Source organism: Eretmochelys imbricata, chromosome 20 (genome assembly GCF_965152235.1).
Source record: "Eretmochelys imbricata isolate rEreImb1 chromosome 20, rEreImb1.hap1, whole genome shotgun sequence".
Classification (NCBI taxonomy): domain Eukaryota; kingdom Metazoa; phylum Chordata; order Testudines; family Cheloniidae; genus Eretmochelys; species Eretmochelys imbricata.
The window spans coordinates 19,709,956-19,726,342 of NC_135591.1; the positions used below are offsets into that span (position 1 = coordinate 19,709,956).

At 69.6% G+C, this 16,387-nt stretch overlaps 1 long non-coding RNA gene across 1 annotated transcript; it reads left to right on the forward strand.

Moving 5' to 3' along the window:
• The first annotated feature begins 3,522 nt into the window (after nucleotides 1-3,522).
• On the forward strand, nucleotides 3,523-12,442 carry LOC144277655 (uncharacterized). Its single transcript, XR_013348473.1, has 3 exons — nucleotides 3,523-3,582; nucleotides 3,987-4,036; nucleotides 12,318-12,442. It is a non-coding gene; the product is annotated as an uncharacterized LOC144277655 (long non-coding RNA).
• Nucleotides 12,443-16,387: the final 3,945 nt, after the last annotated feature.

Genomic DNA, 16,387 nt, shown 5'->3' on the forward strand with positions numbered 1-16,387 from the left:
CGGCTGGGGTTCGGCAAGGCAGCCGGATGGGACCCTCGCGAAGTGACACTGCCTGCGAGTCGCCCCAGCAGGCCTGGGGCCCGGCAGCTGCCAGGTGTGGGGAGGGGGACGAGGGGCCCTGAGATGGAGGCCGGGACCTCAGGTTCAATGCCCGGCTTGGCGCCAGGCCTCTCTCAGGCCCCCGGGCAAGTCACTGGGTCCAGCTGGGCCCGTTCGGGGGCAGGAAGGGGGGATTATCCGGCCCTAGAGCTGCTCAGCTCTGGGGCGGCCCAGCCCAGGGCCCTGGCAGGAGCAGACGGGCACAACCGAGCGAAACGCCAGCTCAGGGTGGTGCCCCATGCATCTGGCTGCAGCCCTGGCGCCGTGGGGCTCGTGAGGCCAGGGATAAATGTCCCTTGGCCGGCCCCTCTCTGCACCCGCTGGGCCAAGCCCCCTCTGCGGGGCAGGGCACCCTCCCCCAGGCGTCAAGGCAGAGCTGGAGCCCCCAGCAATGGGAAAGACGGGAGCTGGGCTGTTTGCAGAGCGACGCCTTCTGCCCTGGGCCTCTGAGCCGAAACCCAGCCAAGCGGGGTGAGGAATCGACGCAGCTGGGTTCGCCGGCTACCCCGGGGGGGGCGGGGGGGAGCAGCTGGAGCCAAAACCGGGGCCCCATCGGGCCGGGCGCTGCCCAGACCCCGACCCTCGAGTGCAGTGTAACTGGACAGCCAGCAGGATGATGTAACTTGCCCCCCAGTCAGGCAGGGCCGAGGCAGGAGCAAAACCCAACTCTCCCTGCGCCCTCCCCCGGAGCCCCAGTGCAGGCCGAGGGCCCGACCCTTCCAGGATCTGCCCCCCACCTCGGCCGCCTGGTGGAGTCCGGGCTGCAGGATCGGGGCCCGGGTTTGGCAGCAGAGCCTTGCGACCGGCAGCACCACAGTGATTTGGTGCATCCGAACCCCAGCCTGGTCTCGGCTGGGGTCTGGGCAGCGCCCGGCACGACGGGGCCCTGGTCTCGGCTGGGGTCTGGGCGGCGCCCGGCACGACGGGGCCCTGATCTCGGCTGGGGTCTGGGCGGCGCCTGGCACGACGGGGCCCTGATCTCGGCTGGGGTCTGTGCAGCGCCCGGCACGACGGGGCCCTCATCTCGGGTGGGGTCTGGGCGGCGCCCGGCGCGACGGGGCCCTGATCTCAACTGGGATCTGGGCAGCGCCCGGCGCGACGGGGCCCTGGTCTCGGCTGGGGTCTGGGCAGCGCCCGGCACGACGGGGCCCTGGTCTCGGCTGGGGTCTGGGCAGCGCCCGGCACGACGGGGCCCTGGTCTCGGCTGGGGTCTGGGCGGTGCCCGGCACGACGGGGCCCTGGTCTCGGCTGGGGTCTGGGCGGCGCCTGGCACGACGGGGCCCTGATCTCGGCTGGGGTCTGTGCAGCGCCCGGCACGACGGGGCCCTCATCTCGGGTGGGGTCTGGGCGGCGCCCGGCGCGACGGGGCCCTGATCTCAACTGGGATCTGGGCAGCGCCCGGCGCGACGGGGCCCTGGTCTCGGCTGGGGTCTGGGCAGCGCCCGGCACGACGGGGCCCTGGTCTCGGCTGGGGTCTGGGCAGCGCCCGGCACGACGGGGCCCTGGTCTCGGCTGGGGTCTGGGCGGTGCCCGGCACGACGGGGCCCTGATCTCGGCTGGGGTCTGGGCGGCGCCCGGCACGACGGGACCCTGATCTCAACTGGGGTCTGTGCAGCGCCCGGCGCGACGGGGCCCTGGTCTCGGCTGGGGTCTGGGCGGCGCCCGGCACGACGGGGCCCTGATCTCGGCTGGGGTCTGGGCGGCGCCTGGCACGACGGGGCCCTGATCTCAACTGGGGTCTGTGCGGCGCCCGGCACGACGGGGCCCTGATCTCGGCTGGGGTCTGGGCGGCGCCCGGCACGACGGGGCCCTGATCTCGGCTGGGGTCTGGGCGGCGCCCGGCACGACGGGGCCCTGATCTCGGCTGGGGTCTGGGCGGCGCCTGGCACGACGGGGCCCTGATCTCGGCTGGGGTCTGGGCGGCGCCCGGCACGACGGGACCCTGATCTCAACTGGGGTCTGGGCAGCGCCCAGCGCGACGGGGCCCTGGTCTCGGCTGGGGTCTGGGCGGCGCCCGGCACGACGGGGCCCTGGTCTCGGCTGGGATCTGGGCAGCGCCCGGCACGACGGGGCCCTGATCTCGGCTGGGATCTGGGCAGCGCCCGGCACGACGGGGCCCTGATCTCAACTGGGATCTGGGCAGCGCCCGGCACGACGGGGCCCTGATCTCGGCTGGGGTCTGGGCAGCGCCCGGCACGATGGGGCCCTGATCTCGGCTGGGGTCTGGGCAGCGCCGGGCGCGACGGGGCCCTGATCTCGGCTGGGGTCTGTGCAGCGCCCGGCGCGACGAGGCCCCAATCTCGGCTGGGCTCCACCCACGAAGCTCTAACCCACGTCATTATCACTAGCCACAAACTCTGCGTGTAACGTCTCAGCTCCAAGCAAAAATGCACCAAGAGCCGGGAGCAGCAGCTAAATTAGAACCAGGCCCGAGAGCCGGTCACCAGCCGCTGCGAATTAACTCCTGCCAGGCTGCCTTCTCCTGCCTCGCGGCAGCCCGCAAGACCCAGGGGGAGACCCAGGAGAGGGGCAGCGCAACGGGCAGGGCCTAGCTTTTAGTTCTGGGTCTGTGCAGCGCCTGGCACGGGGTGGGGGCTGGGCGCTACCGTAATACACCTAATAAACGCCACTTACTGTGCTGATGGAGGGTGTAAATGGGCCCCTCAATCCCCACAGATTCCCCTGGATTATTACCTGGCACAGACCCCCCACTGAGATCAGAGCCCCGGCGGCCCGGGCGCTGCCCAGACCCCCACCGAGACCAGAGCCCCAGTGGCCCGGGCGCTGCCCAGACCCCGACCGAGACCAGAGCCCCGGCAGCCCAGGCGCTGCCCAGACCCCGACCGAGACCAGGGCCCCACGGGCGCTGCCCAGACCCTGACCAAGACCAGGGCCCCGTCGCGCCGGGCGCTGCCCAGACCTTAACCGAGATCAGGGCCCCGTCGCGCCGCCCAGACCCTCAGGAAGACGTGGCCGTTACCCGTTCGCCCAGTTTGCCCAAATCCCCTTTGCCTGGAGCTCGGAAACAGCCGAGCCTGAGGCCCAGCCCTTGGCGCTCTGGGATCCTGGTTGTGCAGCTCCCCGGCGGGCCGCAGCCAGGCTCTGGTTCTGCTCCTGGCGGAGGAATGAGCTCAGTGGTTTGAGCATTGGCCTGCTAAACCCAGGGTTGTGAGTTCAATCCTTGAGGGGGCCATTTAGGGATCTGGGGCAAAAATTGGGGATTGGTCCTGCTTTGAGCAGGGGGTTGGACTAGATGACCTCCTGAGGTCCCTTCCTACCCTGATCTTCTATCCCACCAGTGCTTCGCACGCCGGATCGGGCCCCGCTCACACTGGTCCCTGCCCCTTTTAGCTGGGGAGGGGTGTGTCCCGGGCAGGGGGGCGGGACCGAAGGCAGCCCCAGGGCGCTGGGCTGGCTGGTCACTTTCAGAGCTCTGGAGTCTCTGCCGGGGAGACTGGGAAACTGACAGCGGAGGGAAAAACGGTACCAGACCCTGCAAAATCCCCCCGGATCCTCCTCTGCCCCCTTGGCGTGGGGCCCCCGAGGGGCGCACCTGGGCCCCGGGAAGGCTGGAGACCCAGAGAACCCGCTCGTTCCTCCCAAGGAGCCCGACTAATTTGGTGCCAACCTGGGGGGCTCTTTGCAGGCACGGCGTCGAGGGGGAAGGTGGGGAACTGGAGGGAGCCGGCGTCTCCTTTGGGGCCTGCGGAGACCAGGTCCCGTCCGTCCCGTCCCCGGAGTTTAGCTGAGGTCACTTCACCCGCTTCTTTCTCTGCCCCTGTTCAAACCCCAGATTCTGACCCCACGCGGTCCCGCAGTCCCGATGCCCCCGGCCCCCCGAACCGCCGGTTCCCGTTAAACCGAGACCTTTCTTCTCTCTTCGCCAGGTCGGGACGGGGCGAGGAGAGTCCGACGTGGGGACGGGGTTTCTCCCAAGGTAAGCGAGCGACGATCCCCGGCCTCCTGCTTCGCTCGGGTTCGCGTTCTTCGCCAGGCGACTTTCCAGCCGGATTCCCCAGCCCCTCGTTGGGCAGGACCAGGAGAGGAGCCCGGAGAGTCGGGAAATCTAACTGCACCCCAGGGGCGTCGATCGGGCTGTCCGTGGTCCATTCGAAACACAGCGAGGGCCCAAAGGCGGCCTCAGAAGTCCCCAACTCCCGACCCATCGGCTCTGGAAGAGGCTGGAGTATTTTGCTGGGCCCCTTTTTCTCCCGGGGTCCCTGCCCTCCAGCCCGGCAAGGGGGAGCCGTGGGCCGGGGACGGCTCCGCTCGGAGGCAATCGGATATATTTTGGAAGGGCACAGTTCTGGGCTGGACTGAGCCGGGGGGAGGGGAGCTCTGGTCAGTCTCCCAGCTCCAGATGTTTGTCATTAGACTCCAGCGGCTTTACCCCTTGTTTTCCACTTGTGTGCGGGCGGGCTGGGGGCTGGGGTGGCCAGTGGCTGGGCCAGCTGGGCAGGGGCTCGCAGAGTGGCTCCCTGGCCTTGGGGAAGGGAAATGCGGGAGCGACCCAGTTCTGGGGGCTGAGATCGGAGCGGGATGGGGACTCCCAGGGGAAGCGCCTTGTCTTTGGCCCCCTGGGCCTGCAGTTTGATTCCCAGTTGGGGTTCCGGAGTCAGGTCCCTGGGCCCGGCCTGGCCCCCCACGATAGACACTTTGAGCCGCAGCCCTGGGTCAGGCATCTTGGCTTCTCCCCACACATCTGGGTGCCAGGTGAGGGTGCCGGGTGGTGCGGGGGGTGAAATCACTCCAAGGGATATGGGGCGGCCCGCGGGCCGTTGGGGAGAGGGCGGACTGCGTCGTGCTTCTGGCACATGGCCCAGGGCTGGGAGATGGGGGTCAAATCCCCAGCTCTGCCAGCGACTTGCTGTGGGGCCCTGGGCTGCTCACTTAGCCTCTCTGGGGGTAACGTGGGGGCCATGACCCCTTGATTGGGAGATCCCAGGGGCAGGGACTGGATCTTATTATGAGTCTGGGCAGTGCCCGGCGCGACAGGGCCCTGATCTCGGCCAGGGTCTGGGCAGCGCCCGGCACAACAGGGCCCTGATCTCAGCCGGGGTCTGGGCAGCGCCCGGCGCGACGGGGCCCTGATCTCGGTCAGGGTCTGGGCAGCGCCTGGCACAACAGGGCCCTGATCTCAGTTGAGGTCTGGGTAGCGCCCGGCGCGACGGGGCCCTGATCTCAGCCGGGGTCTGGGCAGCGCCTGGCACAACAGGGCCCTGATCTCAGTCGGGGTCTGGGTAGCACCCGGCGCGACGGGGCCCTGATCTCAGCCGGGGTCTGGGCAGCGCCTGGCACAACAGGGCCCTGATCTCAGCCGGGGTCTGGGCAGCGCCCGGCGCAACGGGGCCCTGATCTCAGTCGGGGTCTGGGTAGCGCCCGGCGTGACGGGGCCCTGATCTCAGCCGGGGTCTGGGCAGCGCCCAGCGCGACGGGGCCCTGATCTCGGCCGGGGTCTGGGCAGCGCCCAGCGCGACGGGGCCCTGATCTCGGCCGGGGTCTGGGCAGCGCCCAGCGCGACGGGGCCCTGATCTCGGCCGGGGTCTGGGCAGCGCCCAGCGCGACAGGGCCCTGATCTCAGCCGGGGTCTGGGCAGCGCCCAGCGCGACGGGGCCCTGATCTTGGCCGGGGTCTGGGCCACGCCTGGCACAACAAGGGGTCACAACCTCGGCCAGATCTCTGGGCACTAAGTATCGAGTAAGCAGTATCTCATTTCTCCTCCAGTCGCTGGAGGCCAGATCCCCCCCGGACTCACCCGCCAGGTGGAAATGCCCCTGGTTTAACAGGCTCCCACACTGGCGGGAGGTTATAACACGGGAGGTTTACGAGCTACGCTGCAGTAAGTTCGGGGCCCCAGACACAGAGGGGCAGAGCCTAGAGCTCCCAGGCTAAGATCCCAGTTCTGCACGTGCAAAAGCGGTTGCAGAATCAGGGCCGTAAATCACAAGGGCCCGTTTCCTGCATCCCCACATGCAGACAGGTAGCTGCCTCTCGTGGGGAACGCAGCAGCCGTGTGGAACGGGAAGCGATGGAGAATCCCAGCTCGGGGGGGACTTTAAGGGGGTGGAATTTAGGGGGAGGGGCCAGTAATAAGTTTGGGGGGTGAAGGTCGGGATCGGGTGGCGTTTCGGTGGGTGGCCGGGGCCCTGACGGGCCATGTCCCCACCCCGGCAGGCAGGCTGGGTGTGGCGGCCGTGGGGGAGGTAACGGTGGGACAGTGCCAAGGAGCAGCTGAGACGTGTGATGTCAGAAGGGAAGGATCAGAACCGGGATTAGCCGATTAGGGCCGATTAGCAATTAACTCCTCCGTGGCCACCTCTAAGAGCTGCTGGGGGAAAATCCTCACGCAGCCATGGCTGGGATCGGGGACCCCCCCATTGTGTGTCTCCCCAAATTCAGGGCCCCCATCATGACAGCTGCAGCCCAGACCCCAGCCGAGATCAGGGCCCCATTGTGTGTCCCCCCCCAGTCAAATGTGGGGCCCCCATCGTGCTGGGCGCTGGGACATGTACTATGAGAGCTCACATGGAGGAAACTGAGGCACGGAGTGGGGGAAGGGACTCAGCCAGGGGATCAGAGGCAGACATGGAACCCAGGTGTCCGGGCTCCCAATCCAGTGCCGCAGCACCTCGGGGGCGGCCACCTGGCCCCGACATCTGCTGCTTTCAGCTTCTGCACAGGCTCCTTGCCAGGGAGCCTGGGGGGGCCAGGCAGGGTGCAGGGCCGGAGGCTGGGCCCCGATCCCTCCCCGCCCCAAGCAGGACAACGGGGCAGGAGACGCCCCCCTCTCCCCCCCAGGACATTCTTGACGGTGGCTCAAAAACAGCTCAAGCGGAAGGAATTTCTGTGCCCAACAGGGGTGCCGCCCCACAGGCCCCCCATTCTCAGCACTGGGCAGGGAGGGGCCGCGGGTAGCTGGGCCCAGTCGTGCTGGGAGACAAACTCGAGACGGTTGGGGGCTGGACTTGGCCCATGGGAAGGGGGGGATGGGGCAGCAGCAGTGGGCGGGGAGGCTCGGACTGGGGAGGGCTTGGATTGCAAGGGGGGGTCGTAGGGCTGTGGGCAGGGGAGGAGGGATGGGGCAGAGGGTGGGGGGGTCCTGGCCTGCAGGGAGGATTGGGGGGATCCGACCCACATCAGCCAGTCTCTGTCTCCCCACATTGTAGCTTGAGGAGACCCAACCTGATTTCCCCCCTCCCCCAGGCACTGCCCTGGGCCATGCGGGCTGCTTGGCCCAGGCCTGTCTGGGTCGGGGGTGGCTGCCACACTTGGGGCTGGCTGGGTTTGGGGTGAGTGTGTGGGGTGGGGCTGCTCTGGGCGGAGGGATGGGCCTGTTCCCAGGGGCCACGGGAATTGTGGGATCCCCCTGGCACACGCCATCCCCCAGATCAGCTCCCCCGGTATCCCTCCTGCCCCCACACTGTCCCCCACCACCCAGTCCAGCCCCATGGGCCCAGCTAGCCAGGCTCCCCCTGTTCCTTGCCGCTCCAGCCTGGATCCCTGGACCCAGCCACTCCTGTCCAATCTCCAGCGCCTGACACCCCAGAGGCCCCCGCCCCCTGCATTAGTGGCATGTCCTTCCTGACCCCCTGTGGCTGCCGAAGCCCTGAAGCCTGCGGCTGTTTTTCCCCCTTTGCAGCCTCTCTGCTCCCTCCAGTCTCGGCACTAGGGCCAGGAACAGAATCGGGGGGGGGGTTGGGCTAAGTCCTGCCTTCTTGTGGGGGGGGCTCTGTGCCATTTGGGGAGAGTGGAAAGGGTCCCCCAATGTCCCCCCTATTCCAGAATCTGCCCCACAACCTGCAAGCCCATTTAACGCACTGCAGCCCCTCTCTCCCACCCCCTGGTCTGTGCCAGAAGGGGAGGATTCGCACGGATGCCCCCATTTTGGGGGCCCCGTCTCCCAAGGTGCAGCCCTCCCCACGGCTCCCCCCAGTCCCTGCGCACTGGCCGGACCCCGTTGGGGGGGGAGGGGGCTGGGGGGCTCCCGAGGCTGAATGGCTCCGTTGTGCGAGTGAGGCGCGGGCGGCGGGGGAAGGTCAGACAATCGCTGCTTTCATGCCAGGCCCAGGCGGAAGTAGGAAAAGTCCCTAAGGGGGCCCGGGCGGGGCCTGTGGCTGGGGGGGGCTCAGAGCAGGAGGGTGGGGAGCTTCGGGGGTGGGATTCCAGCTGGGATGGGGGTGGGGGCTTGATTTATTTCCTGCAGCTCCCCCCTGGGACAGAGACAGGGGCAGGAGGTCCAAAATCTGTGGGGCTGTAGCATGGACCATCTGGAGGTCCTGCCCTCCTCCCATGCCAGCCCCTCACCCGGCCTCTGAGCCCATCCCCACGGCCGCAGAAGGGGAACAGGACACCGGGCCTTTCCCCTCTGACCCACCCCAGGCTGGGGGAGGCAGGGGGCAGGGCCCGGGTCCCGGCTGGGATACCCTGGCCTTGGCCCATGGGGTTGGTTTTGGGGCATCCTGTCCATGTCTTTGCCACAGGGCCGGCTCTGAGGGTGGTGTCCGAGGCCCAGACGCCCCGGGGATGGGCACCCTGGAGGGGTCACTGCTCTCAGCGCCGTCCCAGGGCCCAGTGCACCATGGGTGGGACCAGAGCGGCCTCGCCAGGGGCTGCCCTAGAACGGGGGCACTGATCCGCGGCTGTGTCTGTGCCCAGAGCTCCTGCTAGGCGGGTGCCCCCCCGGCCGTGGCCCCGCACTCTTTTGGGGCATTTGCACTTGCTGCGGGGGGCCGGCGGGGGTCGGAGCTGGGCAGGTCCCGCAGTCAGTGGGGGCCGGGTGGGATCAAGGCCGCTGTGGCTCAGACCAGAGCTGGACGCAGGCGTCTGAGAAAACCCAGTCCGGTGCCTCGGCCAGGAGCAAGCCCGGGTTTCTGATTCCCCCCCGCACCCCCTGAGCCTGGGCCCAGCCGACCCACTCCACCCCGGCACCAGCCTGGCCCCAGCACCCTCCTTCCCAGCCGGGATCCCTGTATAACCAGCCCCGGGGCCCCACCCCAGAGGTAGCTGCATCTCAGTGGTGGGGGCAGGGTCCCTGTACAACCAGCCCCCGCTTCCCTCCCCTGCGTACAGCTCTGGGCGTGAAACCCGAGCCCCGGCCGGACCCATGTGAGCCAGGCCCAGACTAATTGGTTCCATGTGCTCCCAGGGCTGTGGGGGGGGGGGAGCGGACCTGCCTTAAAGGGGCCGTGCTGAGGTCTGGGGTGGGGGAGAGTGTCCCTTCTGTGATCCTCCCCCTCCAAGCTGCAGCCTGGCCCTGTAGAGACCGGTCCGTATGGGGCACCCGTGTGGAGAGCACTTGGACTCAGGGCCCCGGGGTGTGATCTGGGGGCCCAGAACCCCCTCCCAGGCCTGAATCTAGAACCCAGACATCCTGACTCCCAGTCTCCTGGCACATGCACCAAGGCTGGGGGGTGACAGTCCCTGGGTGGTGGACGGGGGGAGGCCCAGGCCGGGGTCCCTCTAACCCTGTTGGATCCCCCCCAATTCCCTGGTGCCCTGGGGGTTCCCGACACCCTGAGCAGCAGGATTAAAAGGGCCTGAGCTGGGCTGGAGGGGCAGCGGGCCGGGGGGGGGTGGGGGGGGGTCCATGGAAACCACAGACACAGGGACACACCCAGGCAGCGCGGCCCCCACCCCTCGGGCGTGTCCCGGAGCCAGAGCCCTGCAGCTCCTGGCTGCAAAACAAGCAGGAATGTGGCAGCTTTGCCCCGGCCTCCTGGCCTTCTATAGGCAAAGCCACATGTGGGGGCTGTGGGGTGGGAGTGAGGGGCCGGGGGGAGCCCAGGGCTGGGGTTTCAGGGGGCTGTGGGTTGGGAGTGAGGGGCACCAGCAGGGCTGGGCTAGCAGGGGGCTGCGGGGCGGGAGTGAGGGGCCGGGGGGGAGCCCAGGGCTGGGGTTTCAGGGGGCTGTGGGTTGGGAGTGAGGGGCACCAGCAGGGCTGGGCTAGCAGGGGGCTGCGGGGTGGGAGTGAGGGGCCGGGGGGAGCCCAGGGCTGGGGTTTCAGGGGGCTGTGGGTCGGGAGTGAGGGGCACCGGCAGGGCTGGGCTAGCAGGGGGCTGCGGGGTGGGAGTGAGGGGCCGGGGGGGAGCTCAGGGCTGGGGTTTCAGGGGGCTGAGTCTGGATTGAGGGGTGCTGGCATTGCTGGGTGCAGTGCCCCCCCGCCCCCAGCGCTCCCAGCAGGGATCCCAGGCCGGTGCCGGGGGGCGAGGGGTTTCCATTGCCTGGCCTATGCTGGCTGGCACCGGGGCAGGGCTGGTGCAGCAAATTCCCTGCAGCCTGTGCCCCCCCCCAGGTCAGTCAGCTGCCCCCCAGCCAGCCCCACTCTGGCTCCTTCAACCCGGGAGAGCCCCAGGGCGGCCACTCCCTGCTGCGGGGGGCGCTCTCCTCTCCTCCATGGGCCGCTGCCGGGAACAGGGTGGGGCTCAGTGTCCGGGGAGAGCGCCCCCTGCTGCCCCACCCCCTCCCTGCGGCACAGCGCCCCCTAGGGCTGCACTGGGGCACTGGCCAGCCCAGACTGCCAGGGGATCGCCTGCCTGCCGCGTCCCGCCCCAGAGGTGGCTGCATTTGGGGCAGGAGCCAGGTCTCTCGCTGGCCGAGGTGGCGGTGGGGCCCAGGGCAGAGCCAGGAGCTGGCAGGGATCCCACGGTGCCAGCTGTGGTCAGGAGCAATGGATGTTCCAGCGTGGGGGAGCCGGGGCCCCGGGAACCGGCCAAATCCCTCCCCAGCCAGGGGCTGCTCTGAGCCCGGTTCCCCCAGGGCCGACCGCGCCCCGTCGGGTGCTCTCTGAGCCAGACCCTGGCTGGGACGCTTGGCTCCCCGGGGTGGATGCCCCGGAGCAGCTCCTCTCCCAGGTCCAGCTCACCACCAGCTCCAGCCAGCGCCGGCGGGGCCTCCGGGGTGACTCACGGGAAGCGAAGGACAAGGGGGTGTCTCCGGGGGATGGGGTCAGGGAGCGGCTCGTCCAGCCGGCAACTCGCGGCCCTCGCCGGCTCCTTTCCCTCGCCCCGGCCTCGTCCGCGGTCTCTGTGTGTCCCTCTCCCTCCCGTTCGCTTCGGCGGGGCTTTCGGGTTGCCCTGCCCTCTTCTCTCTATGTCCTTTCCCTTCCCTCCACATGTCCCACCTCCAGGGGACCCATCTACTGGTCTGGGCGGCGCCCGGCGCCACAGGGCCCTGGTCTCGGCTGGGGTCTGGGCAGCGCCCGGCGCGACGGGGCCCTGATCTCGGCTGGGGTCTGGGCGGCGCCCGGCGCAACGGGGCCCTGATCTTGGCTGGGATCTGGGTGTCACCCGGCGGGACGGGGCCCTGGTCTCGGCTGGGGTCTGGGAGGTGCCCGGCGGGACGGGGCCCTGGTCTCGGCTGGGGTCTGGGCAGCGCCGGGCGCGACGGGGCCCTGGTCTCGGCTGGGGTCTGGGAGGTGCCCGGCGGGACGGGGCCCTGGTCTCGGCTGGGGTCTGGGCAGCGCCGGGCGCGACGGGGCCCTGGTCTCGGCTGGGGTCTGGGAGGTGCCCGGCGGGACGGGGCCCTGGTCTCGGCTGGGGTCTGGGCAGCGCCGGGCGCGACGGGGCCCTGGTCTCGGCTGGGGTCTGGGCAGCGCCGGGCGCGACGGGGCCCTGGTCTCGGCTGGGGTCTGGGAGGTGCCCGGCGCGACGGGGCCCTGGTCTCGGGTGGGGTCTGGGCAGTGCCTCAATCTCACTGTTTCTTAATACGAATTCTTTCGGGGTCCAGGGGGAGATGGAACAATTGAGCGTGAGTCCAGCATTGGCGGGGCGTTTCCCCCACATCCTTCAGCTCCCAGACGCTGCCAGGAGGGGGACCCACCCCTGCCCCACCCCATGGGGTGGGGCATGGGGAGGCTGAGCCGCGTCCGGCCTGTGGTGGGAGGCTCAGGAGCGAAGCTAAATTTCCTCCATGCACAGACTGGCAGCTTGCTGCGGGGGCGGGGGGAAGAGCACGCCGGGGGGTCTCTCCGGGGAGTCGGGGTCCAGTGGTTAGAGCCGGGGGGCTTGGAGCCAGGACTCCTGGGTTCTCTCCCCAGCTCTGGGAGGGGAGTGGGGTCCAGTGGTTAGAGCGGGGGGGCTGGGAGCCAGGATGCCTGGGTTCTGTCCCCAGCTCTGGGAGGGGAGTGGTGTCCAGTGGTTAGAGCGGGGGGGGGCTGGGAGCCAGGACTCCTGGGTTCTCCTCCGTTCAGTGACTGACACTTGGTGCCTTTTGCTCCGCAGGGCAGCGACCGTCGCTGGGCAGGTGGGGACGGCTCGGGGGGCGACGTGCCCGGGGGCAGCATGGTGCTGGCATCCCGTCTCCCCCGGCACAGGCAGAGTGATCGGGAGGCACCGCTGGCTGGGGTGAGAGTGGGTCGCCGGCCGCGGGGGGTGGGGGGGCGGAGCATACCACCCCCCAGGACCAGAGGGGTCGAAGGGTCCCTGGTTGTGCAATGAAGGGCTCACAGGTGACTGTGCCCAGGGAGGGGGCACCCGGCCGCGCTGCCCTACGGGCCAGGGACCCACCTGCTTAGCCCCAATGTAGCCCGCTGAGACTGGGGCCGGGCAGCTCCCCTTGGCGGGGCAGGAGTTGGGGGGCAGGGGGTGCGAGGGAGCCTTTGGGGGACCCGTGGCTGGAGCAGGGGCTCCCGGGGGATGGGCAGTTAGATGCAGCACACGACACAGCCGGGTCCGCTTCGTTTCGCCCCACGCGGCCCCCCTGAGGGCCCCTCCAGAGAAGGCTGCAGCGGCTGCCCCTCGGGTGGGCAGGGGGGTCCCCAGCTTTGCTAAGGGCTGACGAGGGGGAAGGGGCGCCCCGCTCTGGGCTGGGCAGGGGGTGACACTCGCAGGGGGGCGCGTAGGAGGAGGGCTGCCCCAGGAGGAAGGACCCTGCGTGGGGCGGGAGGGGGGGCTGCTGTGCCTCAGTGGTTCCCAGAGCAAGGCCCATGGCTGCCTCCCTGCCCGGCACCCAGGGCCCTGCTCTGCGCCCTGCGGGGGAGCCGGGCCCCTGGGGGTAAAGCCACCCCCTCCACCCCGCTGGCCACCGGACCTGGGCTCAGACCTGCCACGCTTGGTGCACAATGGGGCACACACAGGCCTGAGCTGGGGAAATCCCTGAGTCCCCCCCCGGGGCCGGATGGGAGCCGGCGCCCCCGAGGGGAAGGGCCTCTTCTTGCTTTTGCCTCATTGCCCCCGTGCCCCTGGCTGGGGGGGGCTGCAGGCGGGGGTCAGCGGGGGGGCTGAGCCTGGCCCGGCGGCAGGAAATTCTCACGTAGCCGCCTGCAAAACTGTTTATTTTTAGAGCAAATCGCTGCCATATACGGAAAGGACCCGGGCTGCGGGGGCCCTTCCCCCCCTCCCCGTGCGCCCCCCGCTGCCCCTCCCCCTCTCCTGCCCCTCCCCCACTCCTCCCCTGCTCCCCCACTGCCCATCCCCCCCTCCACTCTCTCCTGCTCCCTGTGCTCCCCTCCCTGCCCATCCCCCTCTCCTTGTGCTCCCTCCCCTGCCCATCCCCCCACCTCCCCCTCTCCCTGTGCTCCCCTCCCATCCCCCATCCCCCTCCCCCTCTCCCTGTGCTCCCCTCCCCGCCCATCCCCCATCCCCCTCCCCCTCTCCTTGTGCTCCCCTCCCCTGCCCATCCCCCCTCCCTGTGCTCCCCTCCCCTGCCCATCCCCTGCTCTCCCCCCACTGCCCATCCGCTCCGTCCCCAACTCCCGTGCTCCCCCCTCGCCCGCTGCGGTCCCCCCATCCCCCTCCCCATCTCCCCCCACCTCTCTATGCCCCTCCCCTTCACTGCCCTATCTGCTCCCCTAGCCCCTGCCCCTCCCCGCTCCCCCCCTTCCCTTCTGCCCTCTCCCCGGCTCACACAGACCCTCTCCCCCACCCGCCTCCCATTTCTCCACCTTCCTGCCCCTCCCCCCAGCTGGGTCAGCAGCCCCAGGTCGTTTCTCAAATCAGCCACCAAAGGGGCCGGAGCCCAGCTTCGGGCTGGGCAGGAGATTTGGGTTTCCATTTCTCCCCTTGAGGGGCACCCGCAGAGCTGGGGGGGCAGGGGCTGCGGGTGGGGAGTGAGGGGCACCCGCAGAGCTGGGGGGGCAGGGGCTGCGGGTGGGGAGTGAGGGGCACCGGCAGAGCTGGGGGGGCAGGGGCTGCGGGTGGGGAGTGAGGGGCACCGGCAGGGCTGGGGGGGCAGGGCTCTGGTGAAATGGGCAGAGGGCCTGATCCTGCTCTGCCTCCCCCCACTGCCCCCCACCACCCCGGCCTTGGCAGCTCCCTGGCCCCAGACGCTGCTTCCTGGGTCTGTGCCTCAAAAGCTCCCTCCCCTGTCCCCCCCCCCACTTCTATTTTTAAACCATTTGTTTTATTTTCCATCTGATGCTTTAGCTACGGAGCCACCCCCTCCCCCAGCAACATCCGTCCTGTTCAGCCCGGCCGGGGTCGTGCCCCCCAACGGGGTCCCCGGCACTGGGGAGTCGGGGGCTGGGGGGGTCACTGGGTCCTGCAGGTGGGCATTGAGCGGGGGCCCGGGGGGACCAGCATGGCTGGGCCCCGCTCTTCCCCTGGGGGAGCGGGGTCCGGGTGGCCCCCACAGCTGCTGGGCCCGAGTCCCTCCTATCCCCATGGACTAGGGCCTGGGGGGGGGCAGGGACGGGCCCTCGGTGCGTGGGGGGCAGCGTCTGGCACAACGGGGGCCTGGGCCGTGGCTGGGGCTCCCGGGCGCCGTCGTGACACGAAAACGTCCCGATGCCCCCGGGTCCCGTCTCCTGGCAGAGCCCAGCGCCTGGAAACTGACCAGAAGGGGGGGGCTGACCGATCCAGCACCCAGCTCGCAACCCAGCCGCCCCCCCCACCCCCACTGGCGCTTAACCAGCTGTAGGTGGGACAATCTCTCCTCTGGTGCCCAGCTGATCTCTGTCAACCGCACGCTTCTCGCCCTCCCCTCCGGGTACCTCCCCCCCCTTGTGACCAGATCTCAGCCCCTTGCGGCCTGGGCACCGGCTGCACCGTGAACCCCGGCATCCTGCGAGTGATGCCACCCCTGGTCACTATGGCAGCCTCGGGGGGGTGGGGGGGGATTGTTCCTTGGCTATGAACTATTTTCCCTTCTGCTTGATTTTGTTGCTTCCTAATTGGCTGACTGGGTGGTGGGGGGTTGCAAAGGGGAAACACTGGATGCCGTAGATCGGATGGTGCCCCCCCCCCCACGGGCTGAGCAGGGGGCTTGGGGCCCAGTTATCCCCCCGCCCCCCAGCGCCATTCCCAGAGCACCAGGGCAGCGGAGCCCTCTGCCCCTAAGGCCGACATCGCAGGGAGGGGGCGCAAAGGCCCCATCGACCCAGCGGGACATGGAAAAATCAATGGGCACCAGCCACGTGCTGATGTGGGTCGGGCTGTGCCGTGAACAGCCCCGGTCCAGCAATGCCATTGGTGTGTTTCCACTGCTGGCGAGGGAGGGGGCGCGTGTGCACGCTGTCTGGTCTCTCACCGTGTCCGTGTGTCCATCTCGCCCCCCGAGCCCGGCGGCCTCTCCGGTTCTCTGTGCCGCTTGCATCCCGGCTCGGGGCTTTGCCGAGGTGCGTGGGGCACTGCGGGTGAATGCAGGCCTGTGGGCAGGCGGCTGGGGGGGGCGGGTGCACCCCAAGATTAACACAGCGTCAGAGCCCCGTGCTCTGGGGTTGGCACCACCAGCCCCACCCCTTGGCATCGGGTCTGTAGGGATCACGCAGGACTCCTGGGTTCTCTCCCCAGCGCTGGGAGGGGAGTGGGGTCCGGGAGAGCCGGGGTGCTGGGAGCCAGGACTCCTGGGTTCTCTCCCCAACTCTGGGAAAGGAGCCCTGTCTCCCAGCCACCACCTCCTCCCAGAGCCACGCTCCTGTCCCGCCGCCAGGCGTCGATGTGCCCGGCAGAGGGATCCAGTCCCCTGCCAGGGAGGCCAGACCAACCCCAGGGGGGCGCTTTCCCCCTCCCAGCGAGACGCTGTCTTGGCCCAGTTCCCAGCCCCCTCCCCTGCCCAGCATCAGACTTCCCAGAGGCCTGGCACCAGGAATGACCCTGCCAAGAGCTCCGCTTGGCCAGGGGGCTGGAAAGTCCCTGTGGCTCCCTGGCCCCTGTCACTGGTTCTCTGCGCCTGGCTCCTTGGCAGAAATGCCCTTGGCGTGACGGTGCCAGGGGGCCGGAGCCCCAGCGGGCCTCCCCTGCGGCTGACGGAGCAACGCCAGCTCACCCCAGCTGAGCAGCCTGGCCAAGCAGCTCACATAATGCCTGGCTGGGGAATGGGGTCCAGTGGTTAGAGCGGGTGGGGCTGGGAGCCA